General features: G+C 44.8%; 1 protein-coding gene across 9 annotated transcripts in view; it reads right to left on the bottom strand.

Annotated features, from left to right (window-relative positions):
- The window catches only part of Gapvd1 (GTPase activating protein and VPS9 domains 1), a 73,043-nt gene extending 59,022 nt beyond the window's left edge, over nucleotides 1-14,021 (bottom strand). For 5 of the 9 annotated variants that reach the window (XM_076568821.1, XM_076568822.1, XM_076568829.1 and 2 more), the window contains exon 1: nucleotides 13,581-13,742. The gene's annotated coding sequence lies outside the window, so the exon portion shown is untranslated. Of the gene's footprint in view, nucleotides 1-13,580; nucleotides 13,747-13,851 lie in introns of those variants that run through there. The other 4 variants (XM_076568826.1, XM_076568828.1, XM_076568823.1 and 1 more) reach the window with 3 other exon arrangements.
- Nucleotides 14,022-14,027: the final 6 nt, after the last annotated feature.

The following is a 14,027-nucleotide window of genomic DNA, read 5'->3' as shown; positions in this document are numbered from 1 at the left end:
GGGATGAAACTTAAGCCCTCAGTATTGGTGGCAAACACCTTTACCCATAGAGACATCTGTAAGTATTCTTTTGTTTTGGAGACAGAGTCTTGAAAGTCACTATGTAGACCATACTGGCCTGGAACTCACTATGTAGCCCAGGCTGGCCTCGAACTAGAGAGATCCACTGCCTCTGCCTTCCAAGTTCTGGAATTAAAGGTGTGAGCCACCACACCTGATGATATAGAAGTATTCTTAATTACAACATAGAGTTATATAGCAGAGGAAAGTGAAAACAATTTAATTTTCCAAGGTCAAATTAGTTAACATATAAAGCTGAGACTAGAATCCAGTTATATCCAGTTTTAGAATTCGGTTTTCCACAGTAACACACACAACCAAAATCAATCAATCAATCAATCAATCTCTCTCTCTCTCTCTCTCTCTCTCTCTCTCTCTCTCTCTAACCACTAAGCCATTCACTGTCTCCCAACTGTGAGTGCTTTAATTTACAGTTACCACTTACAGCACATACAGTTGCCCCACTCACAGAACTGGGACTTGTTGGGAAAAGGAAGAGGATGGAAGAGAAGAGGCTAAGAGAGAGAGAAGGGATAAGTGTGACCATAATGTAGTAAAAGCACGGATGAAATTGCCAAAGAATGAATTAATTAACTGTAAGTAAATTCCTGCCTTACTCTTGAACAAGTACTACAAGTACTCATATGTAAATCAGAGTGCAGACATTGCCCAGTTTTCTTGGAAAGTTTCCAACGGTCTGGCAAGGTAAGTTTTAGTTGGACTTCAGGACTAAATAAAGAATCTCAATTCCCTCAAATTCTAAGGAGGAAGTGATAAACAGATGATGGATCAGTGGTTAAGAACACTGACTGCTCTTCCAGATTCAATTCCTAGCATCCACATCTGTTCACAACTGTCTGTGACTCCAGTTCCAGCAGACCTGACACCCTCACACAAACATACATGCAGGTAAAAACACCAATGCACATAAAATACAAATAATTTTTTAATTAGAAAAAATTGCTAGGAATTAACCCAGAATATTACCAAAAAGCCAGGCATGGTGATACATGTTTTAATCCCAGTATAACGCCTGTTGTTCTCTTGGAAGAGCACTCACGTAAGGTGGCTCACAACCGCCTGTGTACTCCAACCCCAGGAGGATCTGATACCCTCTGCCAGCCTACACGCACACACACTCACTTAAAATAAGGAGCTGGAGAGATGGCTCAGTGGTTACAAGCACTTGCTGTTCATCTAGAGGACCCAGGTTCAGTTCCTAGTATCCAAATGGAAGCTCACTACTGTCTGTAACTCCAGCCCCAGAGAATCTGACACCTTCTTCTGGCCTCCTCAGACACAGTATACACTTGTTACACAGACGAACATGCAATCAAATCACCCATACACATAAAATAAAAATGTATAAATCTTTTTTCAAAAAAGAAAGAAAAGCGGTATCCTACAAGGTACAATTTATCACATTTACCACATTTTTCATTTCTTTGTTACTGCATTTAAGGCAGTCTCGTGTAGCCCAGGATGGCTTCAAATTCACTACATAGTGAAGGATGGCCTTGAACTTCTGTCTCTACAAGTGTGCACTACAACACTGGGACAGCTTATAAAAGGCTGGGTTAACCAGGGCTTTGCAAGTCTTACACAAGCACTCTGACTACTAAGGCACAGCTCCAAGCTGGAATGTTGGCATTATAATAGTCACAAGCACTCACTATAAACTTCAATCGGCATTACTATCATTGACTGTGTTTCTACCCAAAAGGAACCTCCTGGCCTGAAAAACAGTTAACGCTGAGTGGTGGTGGTGGTGGTGGTGGTGGTGGTGGTGGTGGTGGTGGTGGTGGTGCCGGCGGCGGCGGCGGCGGCGGCGGCGGCGGCGGCGGCGGCGGCACACGCCTTTGATCCCAGAACTAGGGAAGAGGAGGCAGGTGGATGTCTGTGAGTTCAAGGCCAACCTGGTCTACAGAGTGAGTTCCAGGACAGGCAGGGCTGTTACACAGAGAAACTCTGTCTGGGAGAAAACAAAAACAAAAACAAAAAGTCAGTTGTTATGGGGTTGGGAGTGTTGGGGGGTTAACACAGGAAAGATGTGGAGATAGATCAGAGTTCTCTCCTTCCACTTTCACACTGGTTCCAGGCTTTCCTACTGAGTCATTGCCTCAGCCCTAACATAGCTTTTCAAAAGAAACCAGCCATTGAAATGTCCTCAATGGATCTAGAGAAATGGCTCACAGATTAAGAGCACTTGCTGCTTTTGCAGAAGACCTGGGATAAGTTCCCAGCACCTACACGGTGCCTAAGAACTGCCTCTAACTCCAGCTCCAGGGAATCAGATGCCCTCCTCTCATCTCCTAGAGTAATGGGCACTTATGTGGTGCATAGACATACACACAGGCAAACGACTCATACATATAAAATAAACTGACCCAGGCGGTGGTGGCACAGAGGCAGGAGGATCTCTGTGAGTTCGAGGCCAGCCTGGTCTACAGAGCGAGATCCAGGACAGGCACCAAAACTACACAGAGAAACGCTGTCTGGAAAAAACAAAAACCAAAAACAACAAAATCATTAAAACAAATTAAAATGCCCTCATAGAATACAACTCATAATTTCCAATACTTTGTATAATGCCTAAGAAAAAGACCTTGATAAGTGTAAGCTCTTACTATCATTGCTAACATGTTTTAAAATGATGAAACAAATACTCAGGGGCTGGAGAGATGTCTCCAAAGTTAAGAGCACTTGTTGCTCTTGCAAAGGATCCAGGTTCAGTTCCCAGTACCCACAAAGCAGCTCACAACTGTCCATAACTCTGGTTCCAGGGGATTCAATGCCCTCTCCTGGCCTCCAACGGCTCCAGGCATACATATGGTGAAAATACAGACAAGAAGGCAGGCAAAACACTTGTATACACAAAATGAAATATAAAATAATTTAATTAAAAAATACTTTTAATCCTAGCCATAGAGAGGCAGAGGCAGGCAGATCTCTGAGTTTGAGGCCAGCCTGGTCTACAAATTAAGTTCTAGGACAGCCAGGGCTACATAGAGAAACCCTGTCTCAAAAACCAAAATAGATAAATAAAAAACACTCAGAGTCTTAAAGTCATTTTCTGTTGGAATCCAAGTTGGAGTATTACAACCTTAAATGGCTAGTTAATGTGTACTTTATTTTTTTTTAAAGATTTATTTATTTATTATGTATACAGTACTCTGCCTGCATGTGTCCCTGCAGGCCAGAAGAGGGCACCAGATCTCATTACAGATGGTTGTGACCCACCATGTGGTTGCTGGGAATTGAACTCACGACCTCTGGAAGAGCAGTCAGTGCTCTTAACCACTGAGCCATCTCTCCAGCCCGTACTTTATTTTAATAGAGAGTCAAAGTTAGATTGCTTGCCAGGCATGGCGGTGGTGGCACACACCTTTAATCCCAGCACTCAGAAGACAGAAGCAGGCGGACCTCTGTGAGTGAATTCAAGGCTCAGCTGGTGTACAGAGCACAGTCCAGGCCAGCCAGAGCTATACATATCGAGGCCTTGTGTGGTGATTTCAAAGAAAATGGCCCCCAAAGGGAGTGGTACTATTAAGAGGTGAGGCCTTACTGGAAGAAGTGTGTCACTGTGGGAGTGGGCTTTGAGGTTTCTTTCTCAAGCTTCCCTCAGTGTGACAGTGAGCACTCTTGGCTCCAGACTATCTGCCTGCATGCTGCCATGCTTCCTGTCATGATGATAATGAACTGAACCTGTGAAACTGTACACAAGTCACCTCAATTAAATGTTTTTATTTGTAAGAGTTGTCGTGGTCATGGTGTCTCTTTACAGCAATAAAAAACTCTAAGATATCTTGTTTCCAATTTTAAATAATTAATTAATTAATTAAAATGAACTAAAAAGTTGGATCCTTTGGGTTCTAAAGAAGGAAGAAAAGATGAACTAAGTTGTTTTCCTTCTGACAGATTCTCACTGTGCAGTCTAGAATAGCCTCAAGCCTTCGTATCCTCTGAGATGAAATACTGTCTAAAAAAATAAAAAGAGAGAAAGAAAACAAACAAACAAACACCAACACCATCAACAAAAATGGTTTGTTTCTTTCTTGGGCTTTTCTGGTTCAGAAATCACAGCTCCTTCCTGTAATCCCAGCACTGGAAAGGCTGACACAGGAGCACGGGAAGTTCAAGACTAGCCTGGACCACATAGTGACACCCCATCCCCCAGAAAAAGCAATAGTCTTTGTTTTAAAGACTCATTCGCGAGATCCAGGACAGGCACCAAAACTACATAAAGAAACCCTGTCTCGAAAAACCAAAAAAAAAAAAAAAAGAAAGAAAGAAAAGAAAAAAAGATTTATTAGGGCCAGAGAAATGGCTCAGAGGTTAAGAGCACTGGCTGCTCTTCCAGAGGACCCAAGTTCAATTCCCAGCACCAACATGGTAGCTCACAACTAAATATAATGGGATCAGATTCCTTCTTCTGGTGTGCATGAAGACAGAGCACTCATATACATAAATACATGAATAAATAAATCTTTTGTTTGTTTGTTTTTCAAGACAGGATTTTACTGTGTAGCCCTAGCTGTCCTAGAACTCACAGTGTAGACCAAGCTGCCCTCAAAAATCACAGAGATCCACCTGCCTCTGCCTCCCAAGTGCTGGGATCAAAGGCGTGCGCCACCACTGCTCGGCTAAATAAATCTTTCTTTTTTTTTAAAGATGTATTTATTACATATACAGTGTTCTGCCTGCATGTATGTCTGCACATATACAAATATTCATATTTGTAAGGATTCTGAAATTCTGTCCAAGGTACTACACCCTTTACACACAATATATATTTTCTCAGATGGTTCAGAGGGGGTTAAGAATAGATGAGTTTAGTCTAAATTCTAAATTTTTTAAAATGTATTTGATTATGAGTTCCTTGCCTGTATGTATGTATGTGCACCACATGTGTCTGGTACCCAGGGAGGTAAAGAAGGCACCAAGCCGAGCATGGTGGCGCACGCCTCTTATCCCAGCACTAGGGAGGCAGAGGCAGGCGGACCTCTGTGAGTTCCAGGACAGCCTGGGCTACAAAACTGAGTTCCAGGACAGCTAGAGCTGTTACACAGAGAAACCTTGTCTTGAAAACAAAACAAGACCAGACCCCCTGAAACTGGATTACAGACAGCTGTGAGCTGACACATGAGTGCTGGGAAATGAACCCAGGACCTCTGCAAGAGCAGTAACTGTGAGCCAGCTCATAAACTTCTAAAATTTTAAAACCATGTAAGCACTCATAAGGGAATGTAGCTCAATGGCAGACTGCTTGCCTAACATGTACAGGGCCCTGGATTTGAGTTAAAGCGCCAGAAAGGAAACAGAAAAAGAGAAAAAAGCAAGTATTTAGTCCAAATAACTGCTTGGGAGGGCACTATTTAGCTCTGATCCTAAAGTAAAGGAAAAAGCTACGAGCTCTCAGCCCCTTTTTAATATTTTCACTTTTCTGGTCTACTTAATCTTTCAAGAATTATTAAAAAAAAAAATTAACAAAATATACATTAGTAAGCAAAAGAAGAAGGAAGAGGAGGAGAACTGGGCATGTTTGACGACATGCAGTCTCTGTGTGGGTGTACCAGCATTATACAGGAGCAAGACCAAGCAAGCACCTTCCTGGATAGACAGATAATGAGCAGACATTATCGAGTCTGAGCACAGCCTTGTCTTAAGAAAATAGCTTACTAAAAAGCTGTATAAACACATACACAAGCTTAAGCAGAACTGGGGCCTAGACTTGATTTGCTTGCTTGACTTGCTCGAGCACACATGCACACAACACAGTGTTTTGTTGTTGCTGCTGTTTGGACAGGATTTTTTTGTGTCTGTTTTTTGAAACTCACTCAGTCACCAAGGCTAGTCTTGAACTCTTGTTCCCCTTGCCTCCAGTACCAAATGACTCAGATTACAAAAATATATCACAAACTGGACATGGTGACACACACCTTAAGTCCCAGCATTTGAGAAGCAGAGGCAGGTGGACTTCTGAGTTCTATGCCAGTCCGATCTACAGATCCAGTTCCAGGACACCAGGGCTATGCAGAGAAGCCCTGTCTTGAAAAACCAATAAAAACCACAAGTGTACACCACCACACCGGGCTCTAAGTTATGTAATATGCTTTTCTTTCAGGTAGAAATACTTACCAGAGGTCAGATTCATCTTCATACTCAAAAAAGATACAGAATGGAGCTGGATGGTGGTGGTACCCACCTTTAATCCTAGCACTTGGGGGGGGGGCAGATGTAGGCAGATCTCTGTGATTTGGAGGCCAGCCTGGTCTATATAGAGTGAGTTCCAGGACAGCCAAGGCTACACAGAGAAACCCTGTCTGGGGGGGGGGGGGGTAAAATGAAAATAATACTTCATCCTTGAGATTCCTAGAACATGTAACCAATTCTCCCCAACATTCACCCTATAAAGTATTAAAAAAAATTGGATATCATGGCACCTGTCCCAATACCTGGGAGACTGAGGCAGCATCTCAAGTGTGAGGCCAGCTTGGGCTACATGATGAGACTGTGTCTCAAAGAAAGAAGAATGGCGGGGCTGGAGAGATGGCTCAGAGGTTAAGAGCACTGACTGCTCTTCCAGAGGTCCTGAGTTCAATTCCCAAAACCATCTATAATGAAATCTGGTGCCCTCTTCTGGCCTATAGGCATACATGCAGACAGGACACTGTGTATAATAAATAAATAAATAAATAATAAAAAGAAAGAAAAATGGAAAAGATGAAAGAATAAAGTAAATGCCTTTCTGCCAAGAGGTACCTTCAGAAACCTCTTAAACTTTTCTGAAAAAATAAGGGTAGTTTTAAAAACAGACTAAGTAAACTGCAGTTCATCCTATCTAAAAGGAACAAAATTCACAGCCAGCTGCACCAACAGAAGGAGTATGTTCTCACCCTCCCGTACTGCCTTGTAAGGCTGTAAGAACTGTGTCGTCACTGGAGAGCGGGCGGCTCAGCACCCTCGGGACGTAGACACAGGAGACACCGAGAGAAAGTCCAGGCTGTGAACCAGGCATGGTGGTACCAGCACTGAAAAGGGAAGGACAGGAGGACCAGGAATCTGAAGCCAGCCCTGGCTATAGTGTCATTTCTAGGCCAGCCTTTGCTACATGAGACCATTTTTCAAACAAACAGAGCAAAAACACACAATAAATGAAACTTAAAAAAAAAAAAAAACAACAACAAAAAAAACACTTTTTTTTTTCCTCAGACAGGGTTCCTCTGTGTAGCCCTGGCTGTCCTGGAACTCACTCTGTAGACCAGGCTGGCCTTGAACTCAGAGACCCGCTTGCCTCTGCCTTCCCAGTACTGGAATTAAAGACATGTATCACCACACCTGTCTTTAAAATTGCTTTTAATAAATAAATAAAGCCAGGTGAGGTGGTACACATCTGTAATCCCAGCACTGGGGAGGCAAAGGCAGGCAGATTTCAATGTGTGAGAAAAGCCTGGTCTGCAGAGCTCTGGGCCATTCATAGCCATAGCCACACAGTGAGACCATTTTATAAACAAGTAAGTAAATCAACAAACAAGTAATAAAGTCTGGAATATGACACCAGGCCTCGTGGCACAGAGCTGTCATCTCAACTATTGGAAAGGATGAGTCAGGAGGATCTTATCTTCAAAGACAGCCTAAGCAATTTAATGCATGTCTATCTCAAAATAAAACACAAAAGGAGGGTTAAAGGATATACGCTTACCTACTACATAGGAGGCCTAGGTTCAATCCCCAGTGCCCTTTACAAGTACTTACACAGGGAAATCATACAACAGGGATAGTGACTCCTGCTTGTAAACCCATTATTTAAGACGAGGTTCCCCCAAACTGCCATAGCAAGTCTGAGGCCAGTCTGGGCTACAAAGTGGGATCGTGGCACATGAAAAAAGGGGGACAGAGAGCCTAGGGAGATGGCTCAGTAAACAAAATGCTTGTCTCACTAACGTGAGAGCCTAAATTCCATCCCATTACCTACATAAAAAGTCTCTTGTGATGACACATTTGTAATCCCAGCACTGGGGAAGCGGAGCCAAGAGGGTCCTTAGGGTCCTGCTGCCAGCTAGTACAGCCAATCAGTGAACTCTAGGTTCAGTGAGCAAAACATAAGGTGGACAGCAATAAAGGCAGACACCCACCATCAATTCCTGGCTTATACATACACACATATCCCAAAAAACATGACTTTGAGAAAGTAAAAAGGATTATTATTCCACATATTACTTATTAAAAAGGGAAAAAGGCCGGGCGGTGGTGGCGCACGCCTTTAATCCCAGCACTCAAGAGGCAGAGCCAGGTGGATCTCTGTGGGTTCGAGGCCAGCCTGGTCTCCAAAGCGAGTTCCAGGAAAGGCGCAAAGCTACACAGAGAAAAAAAGGGAAAAAGATGCCTTTACAACAGAAATCTAGTGAGATTCCTTAATCAGTCACATTTATGTCAACAGTGAAACTGGCATCAAGTGTTTCTGATGACACAGTGAGAGACCTAAAACCACCCTAGCATCCCAGCTAAAAATGTTTAACATGATTCTGACCTAAAGAACACTCAGACAACAGGGGTGGTAGCACACCTTTAATCCTAATACTCTTGAGGAAGAGGCAGGACGATCTCTGTGAATTTGAGGCCAGCCTGGTCTACAAAGAGAGTTCCAGGACAGCCAGGGCTACACAGAGAGAACCTGTCTGGAATAACAAAACAAAACAACAACAATTGGCTGCTGGGGTCCAGCTCAGTGGTATAACAATTGCCTCACTGGCTGTGTGTATTTGTGTGTTGGGAGGGGGGGTGTCCTGATCCCTGACACTGCAAAATAAAGTAAGTAAATAAAATAGTTAAGTAAATAAAAACTTACAGACTACAAAACAGGAAAACATTTTTACTTTTTATTGTGTTTTCTTTGTTTTGAGACAGGATCTCTCTTTGTAACCTAGAGCTCACCATATAGATCACTATGGCCTTGAACTCACAAAGATCCACTAGTCTCTGCCTTCTAAGTGCTGGGACCATAGCCAGCTAAAATAAAAAATTTAAGTTATAGGTTCTAAAAGCCAAGTCCAACGGCAGAAAATGAGGAACCAAAAACCTATAAAACAACTTACCACTGTACTCAGCTTCCCAGAGATGACTGTTAGCATCTCACCACAGCTCATTCGCACGTGTGCTGCGCATTAGTGGAATTAAACTGGAAGCTTCACACATGCTAGACCAACTGCTTTGCCACTAAGCTACATCACCAGGCCTGCTTTAGCTTTAGAAAAAGAAAAAAATCACAAATATCATTACCTTTCTCACCACCTACCATCTTTATTCCCTAACAAACATTGTGAAATTATAGGGCAGGGGATGCTCATTTCAACTTCAGTAAGAACTACAAATACCATCTCTAATGGCACCTGTACAAATTTATACTCTACACTAATACACTAATTATTGTCAGATTTATTTTTTAAATCAGATGACTGTAGTGGTGCACGCCTTTAATGCCAGCACTAGTAAGGCAGAGAGGCAGGTGGATCTCTGTGAGTAGCAGGCTAACCTGGCCACAGCTACACAGTGAGTCTCTCTCTCTCTCTCTCTCTCTCCCTCTCTCTCTCTCTCTCTCTCTCTCTCTCTCTCTCTCTCTCTCTCTCTCACACACACACACACACACACACACACACACACACACACACACACAAACTCTGTGGGCCAGGTAGTGGTGGTGCATGCCTTTTTTCTTTCTACTGGTTTTTCAAGACAAGGTTTCTCTGTGCAGCCCTGCCTGTCCTGAAACTCACTCTGTAGACCAGGCTGGCCTCGAACTCATGGAGATTCACCTGCTTCTGCCTCCTAAGCACTGGGATTGAAGGCACAGAGATTTGCCACTTTGAGACCTGCCTATATGTAACAAGTTCCAGACCAATCTGGGCAATTTTGTGAAACCCTGTCTCAAAATGAAAAGCTGTGTAAAGTTTTTCTGCGTGCAAAGACAGCTCAGTAATAGAGCACCTGTCCAGAATGCCTGTGGCCTGAGTCCACTCTCAGTACTACCGGAGTGCCAGAAAATGAAGAATTGGAAAGATTTTTTTAAATTAACTAATTTATTTATTTATTTTGGTTTTTCAAGACAAAGTTTCTTTGCATAGCCCTGTCTGTCCTGGAACTGGATCTGTAGGTCAGACTGGTCTTGAACTCATAGAGATCTGCCTGCCTCCATTTCCTGAGTGCTGGGATCAAAGGTGTGTACCACCACTGCCCATAGAAAGAGAATTTTTTTAAATTTATTTATGTATATGAGTATCCTATTTGCATATATGCCTGCATGACAGAAGAGGCCATCAGATTTCATTATAGATGGCTGTGAGCCACCATATGGGTACAGGGAATTGAACTCAGGACCTCTGGAAGAACAGCCAGTGCTCTTAACCACTGAGCCATCCCTCCAGCCCCTGAAAGAGAATTTCTTTTTAAAGGAATGACATAATTTTTTTTTTAAGATTTATTTATAAGGCCGGGCAGCGGTGGCACCTGACTTTAATCCCAGCACTCAGGAGACAGAAGCTGGTGGATCTCTGTGAGTTCAAGGCCAGGCTGGTCTACAGAGCGAGATCCAGGACAGGCACCAAAGTGACACAGAGAAACCCCGTCTCGAACAACCAAAAAAAAAAAAGGCTTGTAAGATTTATTTATATATTTAATGTACACTGGTATTTTGCTTGTATATACTCTGTGTGAGGGTGTTGAATCCCCTGGAACTGAAGTTAGAGATAGTTGTAAGCTGCCATGTGGGTGCAGGGAATTGAACACAGTTCCTCTGGAGGAGCAGCCAGAGCTTTTAACCACTGACCCATCTCTCCAGCCCCAAAAGAATTTTTTAAAAAATGACTTACCAACTTCCTGATTCTCCATAATCTGTTTATTTTTTGTCTTATATGAAAAAATAACAACCAAAGACATATTATAGTTGAGCTTGCTATTTCTCACTCACAGAGAGAAAATAAGGATCTCTTCCTATGTAAAGCTCACACTAGCTTCACGATTTTAAGAAAACCATACAAGGGGTGTTGTCTTCAAAGCTCAGCAGTAGATCGCTTGCCTAGCATGTGCAAAGCCCTAGGTTCCATCCCCAGCAATGTACAAACAAACAAACAATAAAGTCCATTTATTTTCAGAAGAGGAGGAGGGCTGGGGAGACGGCTCAGTCGGCAGTGGACTCCCCACACAAGCCTGAGGCTCTGAGTTCAGATCCCAGCACCTACGTAAGAAGTCAGCACAGTGGCAGTGCCTATAATTCCTCTACTGGAGCAGCAGAGACAAGAGGGTCCCGGGGCTTCTCGTAAGCCAGTAAGAGATCTAGACTCAAAAACTAAGGTGAAGGTGCTAGGTGGTGGTGGCACACACCTTTAATCCCAGGCAGAGGCAGGTGGATCTGAGTTCAAGGCCAGCCTGGCCTGTAGAATGAGTTCCAACACAGCCAGGCTACAAAGAGAAACCCTGTCTTGAAAAATCAAAAAAATAAAAAATAAGATGAAGAGACAGGAAGACATTCAACATGGAACTCTGGCTTCCAAAAAAATGCACATATACACATAAACACATGAACATGTACATACCCACATATAAACACAGGAACATATATATATACATGCACACATATAAACACATGAACATGTACATACACCCACAACACACACACACACAAGAAGGAAAAAGAAAAAGAAAATCAGCAAACACTAAAATCTCCTTTCACAAGCTTGAAGGGCTTCAACCACTTGTAAGTGTAGGGATGCCTCAGCACAAAAATCAAAAGGCCAAATACTCACTTCCCTTTCTTCAGCAGTATTTTGCTGATTCCCAAGTATCCTAGATGAAACATCTACAGTCTGGTCTATCTTTCAAAACTACTACTCTGGCATGATTCATGTTTAAAAAAACAAGCCAGGAGTGGTGGCATACACCTACATCCCCAGCACTGGGGAGACAGAGAGACAGAGGCAGAAGAGCTACAGCAAGTTAGAGGCCAGCCGGGTGTACAAACTCAGTTTTAGGTCAACAGGGCAATTAGGTCCTTGATTATAACATTCTTTTGTATGTATATAGTCTCATCCTGTCTGCTTCCCACCACCACACCCTGCTTTCTTACTGAAAGACCAAGTCCTCTCCAAAAATTTTCTTTTGTTTTTTGTTTTTCAAGACAGGGTTTCTCTGTGTAACAGCCCTAGCTGTCCTGGAACTCAATTTGTAGACTAGGCTGACTTCCACAGAGAACTGACTGACTACCCCTGCCTCCTGAGTACAGGGATCAAAAGGTGTGTGCCACCACCGCCTGACCCAAAGCTTATTTTTATTTCAGGAATTCATCATCATTTTGTGCCATGAATCTACCTCTTTGATGGTCTGGTGAAGCTTAAGGTCCCCATCTCAGATTGCTTTTTAAGTACAAAATTCATATGAATACAAAAAAAAAAAAATTATACTGATGCATTATGAAATGAAAAATTGACAAGTACAGCTATAGCATATTACATAAGATATAACAGAAACTCACAAATTCAAAGAAATTCATCGATAAACAGATATATTTTGAGATAGCTCTAACTGTAAACGTGACACAAAAATATGTAATTTCTATTGGTGGCAAACTCACAAGGATTGCTAGTACTATTGTGTGGTTTGTTGCCCGCTTTCATAACTGAAGGTAACAGTCAGTTTCCATTACTAGTTTGTAAATAAAGGTGTAATTTTTTACCCTCATTCTCGCTAAAGGACCAGTTTTATTCTATCTACATTCAATCCGCTGAAGAACCCCGGGTTGGAAATTCTAGATCCAAGCCTTCATCCCTTTTGCTCAAACTCTGAATTTTCATTTTATTAAGCTTGATTTTACTGAGTTTTAACGTTAAAAACAGAGTCCTCCTTGTATCTACCTCTCATCTGACACCTCACCGTATCTCACGGTATGTAGAATTATGCATTGAATCCCGCTCGTTTCGGCGGTCTGCCCAGCCAGGACCCGTGACAATTTTGCCGGTCAATAAAAGGCGACATTGAAGGAAGGGGAGGTGGAAAGAACGGGCACTTGCAGACCACCAGCAGCAAGTGCACAGCCGCCGAGCCCGGTGCGCGTTTGCGGGTGCACGGTGTCCCCAGCCCCGAGCGTCCGGCGCGTCACCGGCGGCGCTCCGAAGCCATTCGGTCCGCTCCTGGCTTCCGGGGCTCGGCTGCCCACCTGCCCCGGACGCCCACGGAGGCGACCCGCGCCACTGCGCCCCTTCCCGCCGCGTCGCGCTCCCGCCCCATCCCCCACGCGCCCTGGGTCCCCGCCGCCTCAGGCCGGCCGCCGGGGCCCGCACGCCGCCACCTCCCCGCGGGGCCGGGCCGCGCGGCTTCCCACCCGAGCGTCGCCCGGCGCGGGGCAGGCCCGGGGACCCGGGGATCGGGGCGGGGCGGCCGTCAGGCGCGGGCTGCGGGGCTAGGCCGGACGGCGGGGCTGCCGAGCCCGCAGCGGCGCACGCGGCGCGGGCCGGGCGGGGACGCGCACTCACCGATGAGGTCATGCGGGGGACGGCGCCCAGGTCGCCGCCGGACGGCCACTCGGCCTCGGAGCCGTCGCCCTCGCCGCGAACTGCCACCGCCGCCCAGCCGCCGCCACAGATCGCCAGTCGGTTCCCCTGCCTCCTGCGGCGGCGCTGCCCCCTCGCCAGTGCGCGTGCGCGGCGCCGCGGGGCCCCCTGGGATCGGTGGTCCGGCCGGCGGCCGCCCTTCCGCTCCGGGTAGAGCCGCCTTCGGGACCTGTCCGCCCAGCCCCGCTCTCACCTCTCCGTGTACCTGGTGCTGGAGAAGACGTGTGCAAAAACATGACACTCCTCACCTGCCCCGGACATCATCCAATGATCTCTCTCTCTCTCTCTCTCTCTCTCTCTCTCTCTCTCTCTCTCTCTCTCTCTCTCTCTCTCTCACACACACACACACACACACACACACACGCACAC

Source organism: Peromyscus maniculatus, chromosome 4 (assembly GCF_049852395.1).
Source record: "Peromyscus maniculatus bairdii isolate BWxNUB_F1_BW_parent chromosome 4, HU_Pman_BW_mat_3.1, whole genome shotgun sequence".
Lineage (NCBI taxonomy): Eukaryota > Metazoa > Chordata > Mammalia > Rodentia > Cricetidae > Peromyscus > Peromyscus maniculatus.
Note: the sequence above shows the minus strand (reverse complement) of the source record. Positions and strands in the feature narration are given on the sequence as shown.